This window comes from Falco biarmicus, chromosome 1 (genome assembly GCF_023638135.1).
Source record: "Falco biarmicus isolate bFalBia1 chromosome 1, bFalBia1.pri, whole genome shotgun sequence".
Lineage (NCBI taxonomy): Eukaryota > Metazoa > Chordata > Aves > Falconiformes > Falconidae > Falco > Falco biarmicus.
In genome coordinates this window covers 23,907,670-23,931,331 of record NC_079288.1, presented here as the reverse complement: position 1 = coordinate 23,931,331, position 23,662 = coordinate 23,907,670, and the positions used below count along the sequence as shown (strand labels likewise).

The 23,662-nt window shown below is 42.0% G+C and overlaps 2 long non-coding RNA genes across 5 annotated transcripts in view; both read right to left on the bottom strand.

Annotated features, from left to right (window-relative positions):
• The window catches only part of LOC130147436 (uncharacterized), a 317,093-nt gene extending 316,934 nt beyond the window's left edge, over window positions 1-159 (bottom strand). Inside the window, exon 1 of the long non-coding RNA XR_008821244.1 lies at window positions 83-159. This is a non-coding gene — a long non-coding RNA (uncharacterized LOC130147436). The remainder of the gene's footprint in view (window positions 1-82) is intronic.
• Window positions 160-1,780: 1,621 nt separating this feature from the next.
• The window catches only part of LOC130142475 (uncharacterized), a 41,774-nt gene continuing 19,892 nt past the window's right edge, over window positions 1,781-23,662 (bottom strand). For 3 of the 4 annotated variants that reach the window (XR_008819420.1, XR_008819419.1, XR_008819424.1), the window contains 3 exons: window positions 3,900-15,801; window positions 2,697-2,808; window positions 1,781-1,907 (listed from right to left, as the gene is read on the bottom strand). This is a non-coding gene — a long non-coding RNA (uncharacterized LOC130142475). The remainder of the gene's footprint in view (window positions 1,908-2,696; window positions 2,809-3,899; window positions 15,802-23,662) is intronic. The other variant, XR_008819421.1, reaches the window with a different exon arrangement.

Here is a 23,662-nt window from a genome sequence, read left to right as displayed (position 1 = left end):
ATAAGATTAATGACTAACTGTTTTCTATGAAGAACAAACACATAACAAAGGGTCGTCTGCACAGAGTGGAATAAAACCTTACTTAATTTCATGTCATTTAAGTCCCTCTCGTGCCATGAAGGAAATGGATCTCTCCCTGTGCACCTAAGCAGAGATACACAATTAATAGTCAAGAACAGGGAAATAGAACTCTACATTTCTCCTTCATGCAATTACAGCGATCTAGAAGCATAATCATACCTATGCAGTACCAATCATTACAGGAGATAAAGTAGCCAGATTTAAATAAATTAACTAGTTAAGTGCATGTCAAATGTACCAAAATCCTTATCATTATATTGATTGTTTCATCGACCTCTACGCCCTTTCTTAAGCTTCTGGTTGTTGTAGTGAAGAAAAAAATTTCAGTCTGTAGTGCTTGCAGACCGCAGATACTACGTGTTCCTTCCTACAACACTCTCGGATGGTGATGACGTTACCCAAAGAGGAACATCGGTGAAGAGGACACTGCTGGTATTCCCAGACAGCAACTTCCATGGACGTGCCCAGCCTAGATTTAAACTACAGTGTGTGAGAAGCACTTGTAGAAGACAGACCAACGCAGAGCTTCCCATCACTACAGACCTGGCCCTGAGCAAACCACCACTGCGGAGCCCTGTGTGTGCACTGCAGCCCAGATCCATCGGTGTAAGCCCACAGCCATGCTTCACCTGGGTATGGAGTGGGGCTTAGAAAGCTGAAAAGACAGCAGAGCGTGTGCGGTTTGGAGACCACTGCAGTCTTCAAAGGTCTTGTCCTATACTTGGATGTCTTATAATTAGGTACTACCCAGCGCTGCAAGCAAAGAGCACCTTGCTCACAGCTTTGCATTACTTGTTAACACAGGTCCCCAGCCTTTCCTGGAGCTCCCCGGTGCCTCTGCAGTGGAAGTGAACATCTGAGTTTCATTAAATGGGGGACATTTTTTAGCTGTCCACATTATGAGAGACAGCAAGGCAGAGCTTAATCAGGCATGGACTGTGAATGTTTTCCAGCTGGTACCACTCATGCTCAGCACTAGATTATTTTGTTACATTTCTCTGCCCTTTGTTACTCTTTGTTCAGAGATGGTGGGATGGAATTTACCATATCTTTAAAGTGTCATTTAGTGATACAGCTGCAATGCTCATGTGCTTATCTTCTGGTTTGCAGCTTTTTTTTTTTTCTTCTGCTTTGTTTTTCTTACAATGTACATGTATTAGTAGCTTTCTCTTGAATTTGCTTTTTTAATGTGTGCGTTAATTCCTAAATTACAATGTGTCATATCCTTTCAACTGCTCATGAATGCCTTTGTAACTATGATATTTTATGGCAATTTAACTGTGGAGATTACAAATAAAATTATCAGCTAAAAACAGAATGATTAGTAAACCAAGATAAATGCTGTGAATTAATCATCATTTCATACATTGTACCAAGGTTTTAAATTTTCACATTAATATAGCAGATGCAAACTGTTGAGGTGAAAACAGTTGTAGCAATTTTAACTGTACAGTATCAGTCCTTAAACACAAAATACCCCAGAGATTGGAAATTTTTAGCTAACCTTTCACTCACAAATACTTCAGAGAACAATATCCATTTTTTAGCAGGTACTTGCCAAATCGCCACACAACAGTTAATTCTGTCAGTTCCTATTCTTTGATTTTTTGGGGTTGATGTGTTGGAGAAGGTACCAATGACACAGCACGCACTGCAGCAACTGCCTCCTTTGGTCAGATTGGAAAGAATGAGTTACTTGCCTGCAAGCCTTGTTAGGACAGGACACGCTGCTCCTTCTCAGTTTATGCAACATTTGACCCAGGGGACAGTTTCTCACTTAGGAAAAGGGCCTCACGTGTGAAGGAAGCATTTTCTCCTGCAAAATACTGGAGGGAAATCTCTTAATATTAAAAGTTAACAGATGCATACCCTGATATCCTCTAACACGAAACATGCACACAACCATATTCCTCCCATCTCCAAATACAGAAACACACACACTCCCTCCACATTTTAAATTACACAGCATTGGCTCAGCTAGACAGAAAATGTGCAGGGTTACTCCCAGACAAAGATTAATCTTTCTTTGATATATTCAATACTTCACATGCTCCACATTATCTGGTGAGTATATATGCCTTGCCTTCAAGAATGTGATGTACTATGCCATACATCATTGTCTAATTTATTGAGTGCACCTTTGCAGCATGCACTGTACATCCCTGCCCAGGGTCAGGATCACATGCCAATCTTCAGTCTTGCTTTTCCCAGCCCAGGGGCTCCTCTGAGCGCCAATACTGCTATGGTGTGTACAGCCAGCTCTGTCTGCACCGCTCACCTGCACAGGCCAACACTGCTTTTTTCAGGGCAGGTGTACAATCAGCGTAAGGCTGAACCCAAAACAATCCATGACACTTGTTAAAAGCAATATCCTGGGAAAGACATTAAGTAATAGGAAAGATGGTACCCCAGCAGGAGCCACTGGAACATGCAAAGCACCTGGACCTACATCCTCAGACACCGGCACCCGAACACAGACTCTCCTAGCTTTATTTTACAGAATGAAAATCCAGCTGGGGCAGTTGAGTTTGCCATTTGCTGCACTGACCTACGGGTATGACAGCTGTCTTTTAAAGATGAGGAAACTGAGAGGCAGAAAGATGACCCTGACTCACCCAAATCAGCTGCATCTTCAGAGAGCCTTCCATGGAAATGGAGCAGAAAGCTCTTTGCATTCCTCTCAAGACACCTGCTGTGCCCAGCACTCTTCCAAGAGGTGCTAACAGCCTATATGGTTAGAAATGGGAGGAGGGAAAAACAAACAGATACGAATACAGATTTCTTCTACGTGCAATTCAGTTTATTACTCTGAAGACCTGGGGCTTCAGCAGTGCAGCAGCCTGGAGTAACGTCTTACAGTTCTTTGCTATAACCACAGAACAATTAGCCTTGTGTCATGTAATGGACACAATGCATAATGGTGTGATTAAAAAGACTAACCCCACATATGCCTTGTTCTTCGGTGTAGATACGAGCATTGTCATCTACAGCTGCACTTAAATGGAAGCATACTGCATAAATATTGATACTTGCTGTGATTAATATTGCTATTTATATTAGCAATGAATTGGGTTCACATAAAAATAATTAGCACAGCATGCCTGGGTATTATTTGCTCCTAATTATATCACAGTTCATTTCACCAACAGCAATGTGTCACCAAGTCAATAACAACCAATGATTAATACACAGAATGTATTACCTTCAAATAATACCCTGTGTAACTCCCTGTGTTATGATGGAATACTATTAGGAAGTCCCTGGATAATTGCTTCAGGTGAGTTCTGGAGTGGAGTTACTAATACTGACATAAACTGCAAATGCAAGGATAAAAACCCCAGGTGTTACTCAGCATTTCTGTTTTTCATTTTCTTGCCTGTATTCTTTTTTCCATTATTTCCTTTCACACATCAAGAGTCAAGGGTAACTGGGTGCACCAAGGCATCAGCACTACCATTCTGCAACTTGTCACCCGCAGCAGTCCTACCCCTCGGTCTGGGAGCAAGCCGGTGTCATCCAAATTACCCCATTACAGAGCAACCAGAGCCACTCCATCACCACCCCGAGAGCTCTAGATACTCTCTCAGAAAACACCTCGCAGAACAGACGGACTCAGGCAATTATGTCCCAATCACACCACCCAGGCAGCAGCATAAATATAACAAACATGTAATAAACCCAGCCAACAAAATCATCCCCAGAGTCCGCCTCCTACATCTGCCCAGCCTCACTCATCTCCCAACTCCCTTGAGCAAGTCATTTAACCACTCTCTTTGCCATCTGGAAAGCTGGGACATTGCTGCTGCTACAGTACTCACAGCTTATCAGGACACTCTGTTTACTGGAGTTTGTGAAGAAAACTGAGATTCTAGGATGAGATGAGTTGTCACGGGCTCTATTCTGCAAGATGCTGGCTCTGGCCCGGATCCAGCAAAGCACTTAAGCACTTGGTTATCCCTTAAAAAAATAGAGCAACCTTTCCACTAACTGTATCACAGAAAATATATTCAAAAAAGCCTAAAACAAAGCTTAGATTAAATAGGGCAATTTAATACAAGTGCTGATTCCAAGTCACAAGAAGAACGGTTTCATGTTGCTCCCAAAAGCAGTTTTTTCACTTTTGGCTTCTGATGGCACCTGCAACATTTAAACAGATGAAAACAGTCACATGTCAAAGTTGGAATCAAGAACTCTGAAGGATAAAGAGTCACAGATCATTTTAAGACAGCAAATACAAACTTCTCTTTGCTCATCACTTATTAGTTAAGACAAACTTGGATGTAAGTTAATACTTCTTGCCAATAACTGTCAAACATGCAGCCAGCTAACAAATACTGAATATCCCACTGTATATCGCACACCCATAAATCAACCCGGCCAGTATTGCCACACTGCGGATCTTTACGGTGTGCTACTGCCCCCGTGTGCAACACACACTCCTAACAGCAGCCCTAAGACTGAGAAATGCTATCTTGGTTTTCATTATTACAGAGCTGGCAGAGTGTCGGAGATAAAATATCCTGGTTCCCTGCAGCTGAAAAAGAGAAAAAAAAAAATCAGGTGAATATTTTAGCGCAGGGATGTCTGGCTTTTTCTTAACCTGTTAATGTCAGGACAGCACTGTCCCTTTTCATTTATTCTCTAACAACTTTATACATCTAGAACAGACATTTCTAACAATCTTGTTGCAGCATAGAAAACAATGGAACTTGAGACACTTGGGTGATTTTTTTCAGAACAGTTCAACTCTTATTTAGGTACAAAAATAATCAACAGTTGAAAGTTTTCAACTACATTACCTGAAGTGCTTTTAAACATGATGCTGAGCATCATGCAGAGCCTGGCACAGCTCTAGAAATGCCTCAGTGATGGGCACAAATACCCAGTAAGAGAGAAAACGTACAACTCTCCACAGAAGCAACAGAAACTCTCAGCTCTGATCAATCTCTATGTAGCAAAGGTTTCTTTCCAAGCAGAAAGCAAGACTTTTCAGCTGCTGCTCACCCAGTGATCTCCATCTGCAGACACAGCTAAAAGTAAAAATCCAGATAAAGTCAAGGAATAAAAAAAAAAAACCTTAAGAAAAAGACCACGTGAATCATTTAATTTTTCTTTCAACCAAAACCAATACTTTTAGCCTTAAGTGTTAATAACAATGTCAAATGACAACAAAGCAGCCCACTTTATTGTTTTGAGAACGTTAAAAAAGGGCACACTGAAATTAATCAAAAAAGGAAATTACTGCAAAAAATCCACTACCTTCTCTTGCCTACAAATCCAGTTTTATAATCAGCGTTTTTTGATTAAAAATAACATAATGGCAAAAATTCTCAACAGCTGTACTTGGTACCTTGAGAAATGAGCTACTCAGCAAGTACTTCATTTAATTTATGAGAAGAAAGATGAAGTGGCTAAAATTTGCTTCTCTTACTTTCTAAACACCTATTTCTCCCACCTAATGTAAATGAAAGCAGAGCCCATGCTCCCACAGCTGCCCCAGCTCCACTGTCATCGCCAGTCTCAGCAGGCTTGTCCCCAGCAGTGGCCCTGCAAACCAGAGGGCAAAGGGGACACGGACACTTCCCATGTTCAGAGCATCACTTGGCTCCCACTCCTGGGAGACTGGCCCAAGCCATGTGCCAAACACTGTTTGTGCCAATCTCCCAGGTGCAGTCCCATTTACAGCATATTTTTAATGAGTTGAGAATCAGTACAGAGCTGTCCTCCTCCCCCAGATTCCCAGGATTTAAGTACACGAACTGCCGTCCCTGCAGCTGAAGCTTTGTTGTTGGGGTTATCACTCTGGCCGACTGCACATCCTCGATCGGCCAAGGCAGCACCAGCATGCAAGGGCAAGTGCTCAACAAGGCCCCGTGTCCCCAGTTTTTCTTAGGACACTGGATGACCTATCTCTTATTCCCAAGTCATAGGCACTTGCCTTTTTTCCAGCAGCAGATAGGGACCGAGGAATCCCCTGTTTGCATTTGTGATCCTTTTCAAAAAGGAATCAGACCACTTGCACTACCTTCCAATCAAGTCCACAGAGCCCTGGGCACCTATGGGCTTGTTCCAAGGGAGCCACTAAAATAACTAAGAAAAGGACATTTTCTTTACCCACAGGCTGTAGAGTAACTTGCACCTACACAGGAATGCTTTTAGAGGTTACATTGGAAAAGAACAAAAAGTATTATTCTACTAGAACAGCCTTATATCCTCAGTTCAGGCCATGGGGGAAGATCTTTAACAGTCACCTTGAGTGCATCAGTGTCAGTGCTCCGAGAGCGAGCGCCCCAAGCTGAGCTTCTGGAAATACTGCAAAAACTATTGCATTTGGAGTTCATACTATAGAAATTAAGTTGCAGCTATTCTGCAGGAGAATCCAGAGCGCCAGCCCCAGACAGGTTACACCAGAAATGGTGGTGTGCCTCACGGCCAGCTCACCAGCACCTTCCCAGCTGATGTGACCTACAAGGGACCAAAGGAAGCAGAGGCTGATCCCAGCATCACACCTCCTCCTGCTTATGCCAAAGGCATAAACCCACGGAAAACAGGTGCATTTGAAAGCTCCGAAACAGACCCTCATCTTCTGGCCAGCTCTTACCTTAGCTAGAGAGTATCTCAGGTGGCAACAGGCCTCTCTGCGCCCTTTCCACCCAGCAGGAATATTCCTCTATATTCCCATTTCGCTTACAGACTCTTATCTTTCACGATGAATTAACCCTTTGATTGCAAGATTAATTTCCCAATGGAAAGTGCACACCTAGAGACAGTCAAAGTGATAATGAAGACCAACACGTCTGCCAGGTAGAAGCAACAGCCTGATGGATCGCTGCAGAACATTTCAAGACATGCAGTCCACCGCCTCCACCATTCAGACACACATACAGCAGGAAAGACAAATGATACATGGTTACCCACAGAACTTTATTAGCACATTCCGGTTTATGAAAATATGCAGGCTAAGCTTTTTCAGTTTTCTTCTTTTTTTTAAATAAGATATTTTCCACTAACAAAACTGATTTTTAAGTATGGAACAGTCATTTGCCAGGTTTTCAAAGCCATCTGTTTTCAAAGCCTACCTTCCTTGTTGTTTACCACAGGCTGTCTATCTGTTTTAACAACCTCCACTGGGATTTCACATACCTCATTATGCAAAATCACTACTTATGCATTCACTCCAGCACTTGTCTAACTAATCTGCACTCATAACACCTTCCATAGAAGATGCAGCATCCGTCTTCAGAGGCTGCAGATCAAAAACAATAGTAGCTGGTGTCGTAGCAAGACAAAACATAGCCTCCTGTGTATTACTGTTGTGATACAGGCCTAATCTAAGACTGCTCAGAGCTGCTCAAGTATAATAAAAAAATATCATATCACAAGAGATTTTGTATCATATACAAGATAAAAAGCATCTATTTTTAATGTTGAGACTTACTCTTTTCTTCGTCAAGAGGATTCTAAGTATTCTGGTCTCCCACTCCTCATCCCTGGCAATCTGATGAGCACCCTCACCCGCCTCGGAAGTTCTCCAGAACCTGCTGTTGAGTTCATCCCAGGCAGCACATGCTTTTCTTGCCAGCTTTCCATTTGTAACAGGCAGCCCTGACACCTGACAGAGCTTAAGCTGCTGTTCACAGCCTCCCTCTGCCTCCGCTCCACCCTTCCTCCAGGTATGTCCTATAATCAGCGGATCACTGACAACAATAGACCTTCCAAACTGCTTTGGTCTACGGTGGCAGTGCCTGCTTGGGGACCCTTTAGCCACACATCATTGATACCATCCATCACATTAAGAGCTTGCTGGGGGATGCTTTAATTCACGGATTATTAACACAATAGACTATAATGTCTGGTGCCATTATGGCTGGCTGTGTCACAGAACATCCTCAGGTAGGTTAAAAACCAAAGACAGAGGAAGGGAGAGGAAAATTCTCTCTACTGGCATATTAGATCCACCGTATATAGTATTCTCCAAATATTTTTTTAAAAATCAGATTTTATTAACATTATTTTCTTAAAATTAATTCAATAGCTCATCTTCCTTGGAAAATACAGCCACTATCTCTGTTTCTCTGTATACTGCAAAATTTGAGAGCTAAATGTAAATGTAAAAGCTGCCATTCTTACATCTTTAAAACACATCTCTAAATCACAGCTGCAATGACACTGCTATGGTAAGATTTAACTTCAAAATTCAAAAAGACAAAGTGACTTTAAATTATGTTTATTTTACATGGGGAAGCAAGGGGAATTCCTGTTGAGCAAAGCACAAGAGATTGAAGCTAGCAACAGAAGACAGTGAGATTTCATGGTTGAGTTATGATTTCCCAGAAAAAAACAAAATACAACAGCCCTATAAAAGGCTTTTCATTTATGAAACTGAAGGCATTTTCTGAGTGAGGTAAGCACCACATCACTATCACATTTCACACACAAAAAAAGAGACTGGAAATAAAATCAGGGGGTAGACCTTTGCAAAAATGTGGACATACAGTTCTGGCTGCACCTGAACTATGTGCAAACATTAAAGCCATCAACCCTGCTGCCCTCAGCTCCATGTCCTACCCCAGGACGCTACTGCATCAGTCTCAAAGCACTCCTCCAGGTCACTCCTTTTGCATAACACAGCAGCAGCAACATATTCCAGGATCAGGGACTTCCAGGTCAGGGCCTCACTCACCACACTGGGTAGCAAAGGTGATGTGAAGAGAAGCTGCCCGCTTAGACAGGCATTGGCAGCAAAACAGAGGCAGAAAACAAGGGCCGGCTGAAGGTGGTTTTAACAGCCAGTTTGGGATCTGGCTGTGATTTTAGCTGAAACTGCATCCAGCAGGGCCAGACAGCATTGCCACAAATCTGCCAACGCCTCGTAGCAGCCTTGGTCCCCTTGAAATCAAAATGGGCTTTTCATGGAGTGAGACTCCAGAAGAGAACTACCTGTGATGTCCATGTTCGTATCTCATAGCACAACAGCGACAAACCCAGATTCAGTATGTGTATTTCTTTGTGTCTTTGTTTTCCTTAGACACAAAATGGAAAGCATACTATTCACTCACTGTTGCAAAACATTTTATGATTAAATATGCTTTTGTTTATAACAACCATTATATTGGGGAAAATTGAATTTATATAGCTGCATTAGCATTTTTAGATTCTTTGTAAGAAAAAAAAAATCACTTAAACATATTATTTGGAAACACTAATTAAGTTTGTATACACCTGTATTATACATCTCCACTATAGCATAAATTACTGTTTCTTTCCCCTGCATTTGCTTTACTTGGCTGGTCTATTGTTCTCCACAGTGCAAGTTCAACAAGTACTTGTATTTTGCTAGGTGAACACCTCTTTTACTGTCGGGTGACACAACTCTGCCAGCAAAGATGTTCACAGTAACAGCTCCACAGGCTTGATCTGCCCTGTATGCTTGCGAAACGTGTCAGGCCCATCATTAGGATTAAACACTGTCAGGCACTAACATCAGGAGACAGCAGGTATGGATCAGGATTATGCTGGGGTAGGCACTGGATAAATAGGGAATAAAGAGCAGGCCTTGCACAAAGTTGTCCAAATGATTTATATGAATGCCAGCTACAAATAGGATCAGATTAACTTTCAGCTTCGGTAAATTACTAGTTTCAGTGGAACCAAATCCTCTGCTTCTACAGACTGCTAGAAATAGCAAGCTAGCTATCCAAGACACGTTACAATTAAAACACTTCAGAATAGTGGTTAGGTGGCCCTAGGGCAAAACCCCATCAGTTTAGATTACAGGTCAGATAGCTAGCACAGACCTGTTAAATGTTTGGATTTAAACTAATACACTCATCAGGAACAGTCATATTCTTCACTGCACAGCTGGTTTTCAAAACAGCACAGAGCAGCAGAAAGCATCTTAGCACTGTTCTTAAATATTCCTTTTTAGCTCACTCACAGTGTAAGTTAGAAAACTGTTAGAATGGGAATCAGAACTGCATTAAACAAACAACAGAAGTCAAGCTGCTGGAGACAAACATTACATAAAACAAACATCCTGTAAAAAAATGAAAGATGTGGTGTCAGGAGCCTCAGCTCAGTGCTGTCTGAAGTGTTAAAAGAGCAGGCGCTGTGACACCAAGGGAGGTGGAGCACTCAGCTGGGAGCCCAGGCATCCCCAGCACAGGGGCCAGGGCAGCTGGTTAGGGCTCTGAGGAGGTGTGTGTGCTCCGCATTGTACAAACTCTCAGAGGTGTAGTTACCCAAGCAGCAGCAACTCCTCCTCCTGAGTTGATTCATGCTGATTCTGTGGTAGAGAAAGGCATCACTGAGCGTGCTGCACCGCATGCCCCATCGCTGCCCTTGGCACGGGCCAGGTCCTGCTACTCCCCTTTTCAGCACACGTTTTGCATAAGGCAGGGGCAGGAATAACCAAGTAAGGTGCCAGCCAGCATAACCGGTTTGCAGAACCAAACCATTTTGATCATAAAGTGGCCAGAGGAGGGAGGCGCATCCCTCAAATGTACTGCTGGCGCTACAGCAATAGGAACTTAGGGTTTTTTTAAGTTTAATGTGAGATTCCTGTCAACATTTATTTAACAAGCACTCACTCCCCATCTCCTCTTTGACCCCTGAAGCACTCCTCATTCCAATATTTAACCACCACACTAAAACAAAATACCAAAGGGTCCAAAGTATAGCACAGAAGATGGATATAAATATCTGTCCTTTTGCTTCTAATGGAGCTTGAAATTAACACCACTTTTCTATTTCATCACCATTTTTCAGAGCGTTTAAATTTTTTAGGACAAAGACCGCTTCCTCTTCCTCCTAGGTCTGCACAATTGTGAGGGTAAAAAGATGGGTCTTGACTACTGCAGAGATGATCAGAGGAGACACAAAGACTGCTTACAAAATACTGCCATATTGGAAAGCACAGAGAGAATGCAGGAGATATTTAATATATATGTATAAATTGAAAGATAGTTCTCTGCAGTTTTTAACCATTTCCAAGCAGAGTAACCTTCAGTATGCTACTTTTAAAATCTTCACTAAATCATCAAGTGGCAAAGATTAAGCTATAAAATGCAGTTACTGAGCAAACTCCAGGAGTCAGGGTCACAGATGAGCCTTAGAATAAAGTCTGGCAGCAACCGTTGGGGAGAAACCAGATAAAACATTTTGCTCATCTGTTGGGGCACTTTCGACTCCCATGACCACAAGGCCTAACAGCCTCCCAACTCTACTCTGTACATCCTCATCCTCAGCTAGAAGAGCCTCCACTGCCATTTTGCAAAGGGAAAAACTACGAAGATTATACTATGCTGCACTAATCCAACCTACAGTAACACTACAACACCTCTCCTACAAGTATCTGCAAAGCATGGAAGATGGGGAAGCTCTCAAAACCCTTAGAGCACACAGGGAGCTTAAGTCCCATTGAACCATCAAGGATTTGTGCTCTCAAGTCAGATAACTTGTTTTAGCTGCAGCCTTGTAGGGGCTTCTCTGCCCCAAAAAGGCTGCCGAAGCCTCCCCTGCTCCTACACATCCCTCACAGCCAGCCTTGACAGTATGAGGTGAGCTAGAGAATACTTGCTGCTTACACTGCCCGCTTCCCTGCACGCCTGGGGCTAGCTTTTCAAAACCTCAAGGACCTACATCCAAAAGCTTAGAATCCAGTCACAATCTCATAAGTCACTATGTTTAAATAAACTAATAAAAAATACCAATATTCAGTAATCTTTCTTCCCTGGATAAGTCTAAACCCAGAGAAAGTGCTCCCTGATTTCTCTTTGCAAAGTGTGATCAACCAAATCTAAAGACTCCTGAATACGCTGGCGTAGGTTGGTGGCCACAGACAAGTTACCAGCACTAGTAGGAAGAAGCACTGGTGATTCACTGGAGAAACCTCGTGGCAAAGGGGTACAGCACATTTGATGTGCTCATTTTTGATACTAATAAACACTCCGGTTTCCTAACAGCCCTTCAGAACCTTCCAGTGTCAGAAACCTGGCACCAAGACTGAACCTATGACGTGTTCATATTTAAATCTTGACATCATAGGAATTTATTAATTAGACAGATGTGGGTTTGGATGAATGTTTTTGCCCCAGTTTAGTTCTAGAAATGAGTGGTCTGAAACTGCCAGCATTAATATGATGCCTTTATTGTGTAATTTAAATTTGGATTTTGCAGCAAAGCTGCAGAGAATTTAATTGACTCCTTTTATAGCTTAACTCTCAGCTACAACATCAATATTAGAAGAGGAAATGTCATTTCTAATTTAACTTAATTTTTAAAGAACATGTTTCTGTAACCTTTGGTATGTAATATCTTCTTATTTTAATTGAAAAACATCTCTTTTAAGTGATAAAGTAGGCTAATTTGAAAGCTGATATTCAGTTAACCTACATTTTCAAAGTAAACAAGCACTTTTCACATAAATGGAGGCCATCAGTCAGCTTTGGTCTAATTCCTCTGAACTCAAAAATATTACCCCAGAAAGGAAGTAGCTAAAAAACATTCTATGCAGATTTGAACTGGGGTCTTTGTGTAGGCAAAGACAGCTGCTGTCACCACAAACCATGCCACCAGTGCGTGGTGTTCTCTCAATTTCAGGGACTGTGGGCATATTTATGATTTTTAAAAAGCCAACATTCTACCCTGGGATTAGAAGCTATACATTAGCTGACTTCAATTAAAATATTTAAGCTTGGGGTTTAAATCATGCTAGCAGCTGAAGCCCAAATTCCTTGCTTCTAAGGTTCTGGTCCCATGCGAATATGTAATGCACCATGATAAAGAACAGGGAAGCAAAATCAGAACATATGTGATTTTAAAAGCACACTGCAACCATTTTAAAACTAATTATCTCTTCCCAAAAACCTAAAGAAGGGATAAAACCTCCCACTCTAAAGCCTAACTGGACTCCATCCAGTCCCCTTAGCCCAGGAATTCAAAACATGAATGCTGCCCTTCTCTAAAACCTAAACTTCTTGTTAGATTTCTCCTAGCTATATCCTTTGGGTTAAGATGGCAGCCTTAAAATGGATATTTAATGAACATAACATGAAGTAAGCTCACATCAAGTTTTGATGAAAAATTCTAGTCTAACCTTTTCTATGCTTTCGCAGTTACTGCCTCTCTCAGTTCCAATTTTCTCTCCTTTATTAACAATTGCCTTTAAATAACGTAACCATAGCAATGCTTTTCAACCTTGATGTCTTTTGTTTAGTTTGCTTGAAGACGAAGTCACAACATAATTTTCATCAACAACTCTTATGACAAACTTAATTTCAAGACTAAGACATTCTCTCAAGTGAGGTATGAGAGACAGGGGGTTTCCACAGAAAATAATAATTTACCTTTAGCTGTAAAGAAATAGAACACACAGTGTCTGGTAGTACAACATTCTTACCTCAATAATGGAGCTGATTTGAATTCTCCTAAAATTTTTCAGTCTCCAGACAGATACATACAGCGAAACAGAGGAAGAATGTGAATTACACTCTGTTGTTAGCAGTTCCTTAATGTCTGTGATAGGACAGAGCTCACAGGGTCATAAACCACACTATATGCCCATGTACTTCCCATGTACCAATGGCAACAAGTCAGCAAAAACAAGCTTGAAAGATCAGTAAAAGACTATTATAGGGGTCAAAGGATTTTATTAGCCATTTCATTGGCTTTGATAAAAATGCAAAAGACCTCTAGCAATAAGTACATTAAATTAAAAAAAACCAAACAAACAACAATTCAGCTGCATTTTTTCAGGCATGGCATAAAGTGGTTACATATAAACTCTCCTTCCATGTGGCTCCATGTACCACGCAGAATCTTGAGAGGTTTGAGAGAGCTGTGCTTGTACTTGGTCCTGGCTACACATGCGTACTCCTTACAAATCCATTATGTAACATGCAGTACCTATAATCACAATCTTACTTAAAAATTGTGTTCCTAACAAATTTTGGCAAAAAATATACTTAGGATTCTAACCTACAGAGTAGACCACACAGCTGAAATATACCGCAGATCTCCACCAAGAATATTTTGGATTAAACTGTAAGAGTGGAAATGCTACCAGAGGAAAAAATTAATTGTAACAATATAGAAGTCTGTTTTATTTAAAAACACCTTGCTGGTTACCTCCAAACTAAAGGTCACCATGGGAATGTATAAACATTCTTCAGTCATCTTTTCACTCCCTTGAGGCTGTACCAGTCTTAGCACACAGACATGGTCCTACAGAAACTGAACCATCACTTCAGTTCTGTGTCAGTTCACCAACTGGACTCCAGCCTAGTTCTACCGACCATAAAGCAGAAACACCTTGCCTTTGACAGAGCAGGAATGTTCCTTCAAACTCTTCCTACTTCTCCTACAGGTGCTACGTTGTTAGGTCACACAAACACCTACACTCAGATCTAACAAGCCACGGTCCTTGCGAACCGCTCATGTACATAAATCAACTTGTGATTAAATGCATGCAGACCCAGGAAGTGAAAATCTTTTATAATATTGGTTATGCCCAAGAAAAATTAATTTTAAACTAAAGGGGCACTATTTCCAGCTTATTGTTGGAAAGATGGACCCACTGCATGTTTTAGTACTCTTTTCACCTGAAATTAATACTATCACATTATCATTCTGCTCTGATCTTTCTTCAAAGACTCTTTCCTGACCTCCAGAAGACCCCTGTTCAGTGTTACTCTCATCCTTCAGACCAGTCACTTCTTTCAGCCACAGGATTCTCCTACACACTTGCAGGCCTCCTCTCTTTTCAGATTACTCATCACAGTAAACTAAAATCTACTGAAAGTACTAGGCTTTGTACAGACTTTGGATCAGACCTCCACACTGGCAGCAAAACCTATATGACATATCTAACAGTCTGGACAAAATTTTCCTGTAGTTTTTCCAAGGAAAGAGAGATCCAAAGGCTCTTTCCAAAGGGATTTGTTTCTCACTCCTGCTAGTAAAATGCTTACTACTGTGTAGGCTGCACAAAATATTTTGCTAAGGCAACTTGCTCTTGCCAGTTGAGACCTCAGTGTTTAATCATAATACACAATCATCCACAATACACATGGGCTGCTACTACATTTCATGATTGCATGCAAAACACTGAACCCAGCTACTGCAACATTTATATTTATTTCGCTTTTTTCCCTGCAACGTCCCTACTTCTCTCTTGTATGTCACATTTTTACCTTCAAGCAAAAGTGCTAAGTACATTTAAGACTGGTAATTGCCCAGGCCTGTATTTTTTAAAAAATAAATCAGATTTTCTGCTGTTACAGACCATTTCTCTCATCTCCCTCCCTCTGGCAACAGCAACTGCAAATGGAAAGCTGATACACCAAAGCTGGTTTCCTGCGACAAAGCTCAGTGCCAGGCATTGTTCTAGCAGCATGTACCTGCTCAACTGTGTTCACATTTAGTGTTTCTGAATGCTTTCCTTCCCTCCATGGTGACAGCTCTGAACAACCACCCTCTTACCATACTCGCCAAACCTCTAATTCTGCTACTGCCACAGTTATCTTAATCAACAGGTCAAAGGCACAAGCTCTCAGCAAACAACTGAAGCTAAATACCAGCCTCCCTGGTGTGAAGCGGCTTCCCACCATCTCCTTTTCCTTTTACCTTCCATTGAAAAATCTTGAGAATCTTGCTTGCGCTCTGCAGATGTTTGCATCTCTCCCCTCTCCCACTGGTCAAAATCTGGTTTGCTTTAAAGAACTGTAAGGATGAAAGGAAAATAAAAGTCAGACTGTGGAACTTAGCTCTGCTCCTTCCCTGCCTCTCTGGAGAACCTCAGTAGCACTGATCCTTCTGCAGTGGCGGGTGCTTAGCACCTGCACGAATACGGAGTATGTACAGAGGGGGAAATGTTCTCCTGTTTTGGAACTCTTGCAAGGCTCGTTGCTAAATCATGGCCTGCAAGCTTGCTTCAGCCTGAGGGAAAACAAAACAAAACAAAAAAACATGCCTTCTCCCCGAGAATCGCACAAAGTGCCTGCAAAAAGCATCACAAGCTGAGCTGAGATGGCCTGAGGCCACCATCTGATGCTGGATTTTGGCTTTTGCCAGGCCTGTCGCAAAGAGGACTGAACATGTTGCCTTTTACTGGAGACAGCGGGACAGAAGCTTTCCCAGTTTGCCAATCCCAAACATATCTGGCATTTCCCTCAAACCACCTGCACTTGAATGTTCAGGAACTAAACTAAGGAAAAGCATTGCCTAATTTGCAGTATTGCTCACAGTAAACAATCTCAAGATTAAAAGTTTTTTTAAAAATGTGGTGGGTTGACCCTGGCTGAAGGTGGGTGCCCACCAAAGCTACCCTATCACTCCCCTCCTCAGCTGGACAGGGGGGAGAAAACACAAGGAAAGACTCGTGGGTCAAGATAAGGACAGGGAGATCACTCAGCAATTACCATCACAGGCAAAACAGACTCGCCTTGGGAAAAAATTAATTTATTGCCAATCAAATCAGAGCAGCATAGTAAGAACTAAACCCAAATGTAAAACCCACCTTCCCCCCAGCCCTCCCTTTTTCCTGGGCGCCGCTTCACTCCCAACGCCTCTCCCCGTTCCCGCCAGCGGCGCAGGGGACGGGAATGGGGCTGGGGTCAGCCCCTCACACGCCGTCTCTGCTGCCCCGTCCCCCGCACGCTGCCCCACTCCAGCGTGGGGTCCCTGCCCCGGGAGCCAGCCCTGCGCCCCCTGCTCCCACGGGAGCCCTTCCCACGGGAGCGTCCCTCAGGAGCTTCCCCGGGGGGTCCCCGCGGGGTCCCCAGCCCTGCCCCAGCCCGGGCTCCTCTCCCCATGGGCCACGGGCCCTGCCAGGGGCTGCCCCAGCGCTGCTGCCCGCGGGTCACGGCCTCCGTGGGGCTGGCAGCCGGCTGGCATCGGCTCCGTCAGGCACGGGGGAAGCTTCTGGCAGCTCCTCACAGAAGCCACTTGCATGGCCTCCTGCCACCAAAACCTTGCCACGCCAACCCCGTACAAAAAGTAAACCACAGACTCCTAAACCACCTTTGTGGATTAAGCCAGAGTTGAAGGGAAGGAAGGAGTGCAAACCCCAACATGCATTCCTGAAAAAAATAAAAAAAAGGAAGAAGCCAAAACACAATGTCCAACACTCACAGGACCACCAGAAGAAACTCAGAAGAGTGTTCTGTGTCCATGGAGAACAATTTGTATTTTTCTCATGGCTCCCACCAAATAAGGCTGTGGGAGAAACAAAAGGCACTTGTCATCACCCACAGCCCACCCACTGGGCACAGGTCACCAACCAGCTCATTGATGTGCTCCTAAATCAAGGCATTTTCTTCCCCTAAAACCCAGAGTATTTCACCTAATGCCACACTGAAAACCTTTTATTATTGTATTTCAAATGTTTTTATAAAATTTTCTCTAATTTATCCAAATATCGGGGGGGGGGGGGGGGGGGGGGGGGAGAATCTAGCTTTCCTAAGCTATATGCCTATTTATATATTTTAATAGGACAACAATCAAATATTAATTAAGACCAAGCTTCTAACAATTTAAACTTTCATCTGTGTAGGTGCACTTTTATGCTCATTACCTGTCTTACTTGTAAGTTGCTGGTTTTATTATGCTTTTTGTCTTCCCTACAGATCAAAAAAGAGATATAGATCATATACCACACATGGTGACTAATAGTACAGACCAAAATTCAAACATACATATCTGGCTCAGCATTTTGATTTCCCAGTTAAGCTCACCTTAGTAAGCGTGCAACAAGCAGCCTGTCTTACACTACAGGGATTTAAACCAGCAGAGATGCATGTTGTGTCTCAAGTTGATTTACGTCTAAGTAATATTTTATTTACTTTAGAAAATGAGTATTTTATTTAGGAATGGAAGGGGTGATGCAGTTTTTTATTAATTTACTGTTTTGGCTTTTTTTATGTCAAGAAAACAAATGGAGCAATATAAAAATAGCAGCAAAACAGCTAACATGGGGGTCTATAATGTAATCATAAAAGGAACACTTTCAAAGCACTTGCAAAGTTCCAGCCACATGATTCCCATTAACTGTAATGAGCACTGGACAGATAAACTCACACATGTTGCTTTGAAGATTTATACTAAATTGGCCTCATCTTTGTTAGCACTAAAGGAATACTGATGCTATACAATATAGAAGAGAAATCTTTCAATTTGCCCCCTGCAATTTTATTCATTATCCACAGAATTCTCCAGTAGCCAGTCATACTACAGATTCATAATCTTTCCAATTTTACAGACAATTAAAAATATTAACCATAGCACAACAGTCAATCTCTGCAGAATATAGTGCTAAAATGCTCCTCTGTTTAAAACACAGGCCCAGCTAGTTGTGTTCTGAAGCACATCAAAGGCCAGAACAAGTGGAACAGCACAGGGAGAAAGCTGCTGCTGTAGAAGCCAATCCATATTACCTTGCCAAATCTTTAATTGCTATGCATGTACGTTTGGCTTGATCTGTGCTGCTTTGAAGTAAAGATATTAGCTTCAATTAATCCTAAAATGACCTGAAGCTTTGGGAAAAAAGAAAAAAAAAACACCAGAAAATGGCACAGGAGCAATGTGAGCTGCTTGCCCTTTTATTTCCTTCTTTTCCCCCCTTTCTCTTGGCTGTTTAAGAATAGGACTTAGTATTCATGGACAATGCTAAACAGACCCAGCAAATAAAGCCTCTTCTCCTCACCAAGAAAAAAGAGTCTCAAGCTGGCGGAGCAGGTAACTCCCCGCCAGCATTCCTCAGACTTGCACTGTTCTCCGTTGCCACAAGAGATGCTGGCCTGTGGCTTGAAACGTGGCAAGTGTATCACAAACACCCTTAAGCTGATGCACACAATCCAATGTCAACAACCATAAATCATGAAGACGAAACCGAAGAACCCAGGGATCCAAAACTGTTGCTTCCCATAAAGGACTTTCTAAAAGAGGAAGGATTTAACGATGTTACAGGAGCAAGCCTGCTACCAAAAGGGAGCAAACGGCCATACTATTGCTACTTCTGACAAAAGCCCTCATCACCCTCTTACTATCTACTATTTTCACCCCCAAGTTCAATGCTTCTGAAATTATTCATTTCTGGGTTTTAGAGAGGACACACCAACACTGTTAGAACCCAGATTCTCAGCCTGAAAAATCTATATATGGCTTTGCTTAACACTAGGGGGAAAAATCTCCCAATCCACCAGAAATTCTAAGGTCTCAAATAATATTCCCATACCGAACTGAGTCAGAAATCAAAACAGCAAGCATGTGCTGACAACATGCAAATGTTACATCTTCCAAAAGATAAACAAAAAAAACAAACAACCCCAACTCAAAGCACTATAAAGAAACAATTCTCCTATGCCTTTTGCTTCTGCTGTTGCCATATGCACAACTCAGACGACTGGTTCTGCCCAGAGTTGAACATCTCCTGTCCTGCAGAGTGCCTTCAGAGAACAGCAGGTGCTCTTTTTCTTCAGGATGTCACCTTCACAAGAAAAAAACTGTTTCGTATTTTAAAACAAGTAGTAAAATTGAGTATGTCTGAAGCTTCCCCTCACCCTGTTCTGTGTCCAGCAACGCACAAGGCGCACTCCTTGTGCACCGACTGCAAACAGTGCTGTGCTCGTGCGCTACAGCTAAAGCAGGCAGTAGCAAGAATAATTGCCTACTTAAGGTTTCTACTGGTTTCCCTGCATGCATTTTTCTTAGTTGGAAATTTTTTTGTTTTCTAACGTGATGACATTTTTGTGCTATTCCTTCTGACACATCAGATATAAACGTTACTGAACCTGACTCATATTTCATAGTTTCCTCCAAATCAAAAGACTGCTGAACTACTTGGAGTTATCTCTATGTCAGCACATTCCCTCGAGGGCAATTGTCTTTTTCCCTTGTCAGTTAATTTGTTCATTGCAACACAAGTTTATTGAAAGCACTCTGAGTCTTAATTAGTGCTCTTTAGTTGCTGTTTTCCATAGCTGCTGTGTCTCAGTATCAAATGCTGTGGAGCAGAATTAGGCAGAAATTTCACTACAGCTTTGGCTTAAACATTAAATACTGTAAGTACCTATAGTAACATACTTGCAACTAACTTTAAGGCGTGAAATTAAAATATTTATAACTGGACAAAAACCCCAAACATCCTTGCAATTGTTCATGCATGGACATACTCATTCTCAAAAAGTCTCTCAAGGCCAGGCACATTTCCATTTATTAACACAGAAGGAGGAAGAGTGTTCTCCTGGGTCACTGAGATCTGTCAAGCATTGAAACAGACAACTATATCTTACAGTTAGTTTGCTAACCACCACACAGGATTGTAAAAGCACATACCTGCACTGCCACTGACTTTCCTACCAGCAGATGGTTCTAAGACGTCTACCCTAAAATGCCCTAAATGCTAGAAACCTGTTCCTAGAAGTCTAAACTTGTGTTTGTCAATTTATGTGCCCTTGACCTCGCACTACTGTCGTCTATGACTTTTAAGACTTTTTCCCCCTTCTTCAGCCTTCTCTCCTGACATATTGCAGACAATGCTCGCACCCTGCCCCAGCACTCACTCTGCAAGGCAGAACAAGCCCCATCTTCTAGCTCCATCTCACAAGTCAAGCTCCTCGATCCTCCTGGTAGTATTCTCTGTAGCTGTTCCTATGTAAATTCATTTTTCTTGAATACAAGTGACCAGAGTTGAGCACAGTATTCCAGACTCAGCCTCACTCATGTCTCATACAACTGCAATATAAACACCATGGTTTAACTATCAATGGTTTGCTGTATTTACTGTAGAATTTCTCTGGTCTTCAAGATCTTCAGAGACTTCTAAATGCAAGACTCACTCACAGATGAAATCTTTATTTCTAGCCCCTAACCACTCACTCAGATTTTATACTAATATATTTCATAGTTTATTATTTCAGTCCCTAGGACCAGCCTCTGCTTCCAGTGTGATGTTCTGTTCTTTTACCTGATTTGACAGAGCTCCCCAACATCGCGTTGTCAGTAATGTCAGTAACTTCTAATTCATTCCTATTGTAACTACAGTTAGTCACATGTTGTTTTGAGGGGCATTTCAGCTTAATCTTCCCCCAGCCCAATATCTACCTTAACATCACAAAATGGGGTTGCTTTCTAACTGGTTCCTTGTACCAATGTCCAGTTTAACTAATAATTTCCCATGTGGCTCTGCAGCTAATGCCTTACTGAAATCCACACAGATTACATCTTAGAGATTCCAAAATCCCTTCATGGCTTTGAAAATGACACCAGCAAGACCTTACGGTTAATGCTATTTTGTTTATTTTAATTATGTGCTTTGTTGCATATTAGAAGAAAGCAGTCTTTCATGTTTCCTGCTCTTGTGATATGACTTAGAGCTCTCTCCTTAATGAATCTTGGGTCTGCAGGTGAGGGAGCCCAGGCATCAGCTGGAGGTAAATCAAGCACTTCTTCCACTATAAAAAAACAACCATGTTCTGCTTTTCAGAGCTCTGCTGCTCTTTGTCAAAAGCTCCGAAGTTACAATGACTGCCAATGAAAGGTTTTAGAAGAACAGGGCAATTTTTAATCCCAATGAAATAACAGATGGATGGAGTGGGAGCAACTGCTACCCGCTCTCTCAAATCCTGGCAGCTGCAGTACCCCTTGGAGCTGCAAGCAAAAAGCCTCTCCTGGATTACAGTAATTGATGTGATCTCAGAGTGCTCGAAAACTTGACCCTGACTATGCCCGTCTCCTTCCTCCTACTCACATACACTAAATTCCTAAGTATCTGCATCCATGGAAGAGAAATGCCCAAATATTTGGGCTTGCATGAAACACTAGTCTAACCTGCCTGCCTTAAGGCAGCCAAACAACAACAGAAGAGCACAGACTTCACATTGCGGGCTTGTCAAGCATACTGTAGATCTATGGTAGCACGGTATGATGTGGATTTTTCTGATGACCCACACACTAGTTTGTAACACAGGAAGCAGCCATGCTGCCATACCCATGCTGGCTGCGACGCTGTGAGCCAGACACGATTCACACACAGACAAAGCGAGGGGGAGAAACAGAAAAAATAGACAAGCTCTCGAACCAGGACTCTGCAGCGCTGAAACCTGCATACCACAGATTCTCGCCATCTCTGCATCCACCTGAGTTAGCAACAACACTGTCATTTCTCCTTCCAAACACTGTTGTCATGTGTTGTTTGCATGCAACAGGATCTTGAAGCCCAAAACACGGCTAAGGATCACACTATGCCAAACTTCCACAACAAAGAACAAGAAGTATAATTTCAAGCAATTTTGGGAGAAATTTGAAAGAAGTTTAAATTAGCCTAATAAAAATACATAACCATTGGGGGAAAAAAATATGCTTTCAAATGGCTCAATGTTTCAATGCTTTAAAAAAACTATATGAAGACTATGTGAAAAAAATCAGATAAAGGAGCTGATGTGAGAGATCCCCTGACTACATCTTCTTCAACAGAAGAAACTTGAGTGAGCAGAGTGGGGGCCAGCTTTACACTCCCCTTGGGTTTACTTTAGTAAAGGAGTTGGAGACACAGATTTTTGGTTATGTGGCTTAGTTTACAAGACAACGTATTTCCCAATATGTAAAGCATTTTGCATGTATGGTTATGCTATTCCCATTAATTTTAATCTGTTGCTCAGAAAATGCATAGTTTACCAATCACATCATCATCAAAATCCTTCCTTCCCCAAGCACAAATTTAGTAAATCATACCTGTAATTTAATTCTTAATCAAGAGGCCCTTGAGCCCGACTCCCAAGACTCACTTTATGGATTTTGTTATGCATAGCATGAAAATGAAGCAGAAATTCTAGACTTTGAACTGTTCTGGGTTCGTGCTCCTGCCTTCTGACTTTCCACCATTATGAATCTAAAAGAAAACACTATCTGGTATTCATGTTCCAGCTGTTTAAGAAATGAATTTTCAATGGAAAATATTTGCTACAATAAGGATACAAACACCACAAATGGTTCCAAGCTGAGCAAGCTCCCTGGTTCTAATGTTCTGTGACCAGAATTGAAAGCAGGATTTTGAAACAAGTTTTGCCTTGCCATTGAAAACAAGAGATGACAGTTATGCCTGGACAAACTGGGGGTGGGGGGCGGGGGGAGCGCCACCACCAAAACATCCAAACTTGCCTTTTTTTAAACCAAAACTTGGATTGGAGTCTGTAAACTATACTCAGTTGTTTGGGGTTTTCTAATAGGATAATTAATGCAATTGGTCATTGCATAAATGAAATATTTTCCTTACTTGATGCAAAATTACATTGCACTAAAAAAAAATGCATGTCTCTTTACTTATGCTTAGAGGGTGAGGTGGCAAACCAGTTCAAAATAAACCAAAACACTTATTTCACACACACCCCCATGATTTCTTTCAACAATGCTGGGGATAAAATACCCAAAAGCTAGCTTTAAACTTTGAGGGCTGCAAGTAAGCAGTTTTCATTTCACGCTGTTGCAGCTCTCCCATTGTTGCCCACAGCACTAGCAGCTGGCCCAGCAGCCAGCACACGTGGCCACATCTGAAGCCAAAGAGTGATGTCAAGCTGCACAGCCGGGG